The sequence below is a fragment of the Juglans regia genome, unplaced genomic scaffold (assembly GCF_001411555.2).
Source record: "Juglans regia cultivar Chandler unplaced genomic scaffold, Walnut 2.0 Scaffold_651, whole genome shotgun sequence".
NCBI lineage: Eukaryota > Viridiplantae > Streptophyta > Magnoliopsida > Fagales > Juglandaceae > Juglans > Juglans regia.
The window spans coordinates 42,569-43,820 of NW_023361369.1; positions in this window are offsets into that span (position 1 = coordinate 42,569).

Consider the following 1,252-nt stretch of genomic DNA (forward strand, 5'->3'; position numbering starts at 1 on the left):
ATCTACACTATACGTTTTAATGTATTACTATATATAATTTTTTTTTTACAATAATTATGGGCAGCGAAAATAATCTGACATGAATAATAATCTTCTGAGGAGATAATATTCCTGACAACTTTCTTCTGTCATGCTGACTAATTGAGATATTAGTAATCTTTTGGAATTATATAATCTGGAGATAATAATTTGCTAGTTCCATATCAAACGGTTCTTGGGAATCCATAAGATGTATTGGATGGTAGGGTAAGTAATCTTGTGAAGGAGAGGCGGCTGAGTTTCCCTGAAAATGAGAGGCATGTTGAGAAGTAGAGGCCTGCTGGGCTGGTGATAATGCAGGTTGCTGTAATGGAGATAATCTGGCTGAATGATGTGATTCTTCTTCATCATCGCTATCTGAAACTTGTGACATTGCTTCGGCTAATTTTTTCAAGTCTTTCTTGTTGGTAATAGATGCTAATTGTACCTGAAATCTGCTCTGTTAGACTAGAACTTCTGGAGTTTTGGTAATTTCTGAAAACATTTTTAAGACATGATCATAATTGTATTTTTTCCACCATTTGACAGAAACTTGGCGGGTTAGAAACATAATGATTTTGAGAGACGGATGAGGTTTGATAACGTATTCTCATTTCATAATCCAATTTAATTTTGTTTTGAGGAAGAAGAGAAGAAGTAGTGAACAATGACTTAATGCTGGTGGGCTGTCGTCTTGTGAAGTAAAAATCCGTATGCTTTCCTAGAGGGGGAGAGGAAGGAGAAGATGTGACGCCCCCAAATTCCGCTTGGGATCGGACGGACATTTGAAGCGTCAAGACATGTAACACAAGGTTACCTGCCCCCGTTCATGACATATAAGATGCAATATTCCTAACATGCATCTAGCATTATGCAATATTCGCAGCGGATAATTTTTCTTTTTAGTAATACTATGCACCAAACCGAAATATCCCAAATACTTAAAACATACTTCATACATAATGACATACTAAACAACTGAGATCACAATATTAATCCATATGGTTGTGATCAAAAGAGTGATGGAGATTGAACTCTACAAATACAAGTAGTAATCTGAGGTAACTACTGTATTAACACCTACATCGCATCGTCGCTTAGTCGACCATTTCCAATTGGTCGATTCCCGATTCTCCTTCAGATCCTGTAACAAAATCTACCATTCGGGGGGAATGGTAGTTGGGACTACCACAGTGAGATTTGATTACAAATCTCAGCAAGTTAACAGGAAACT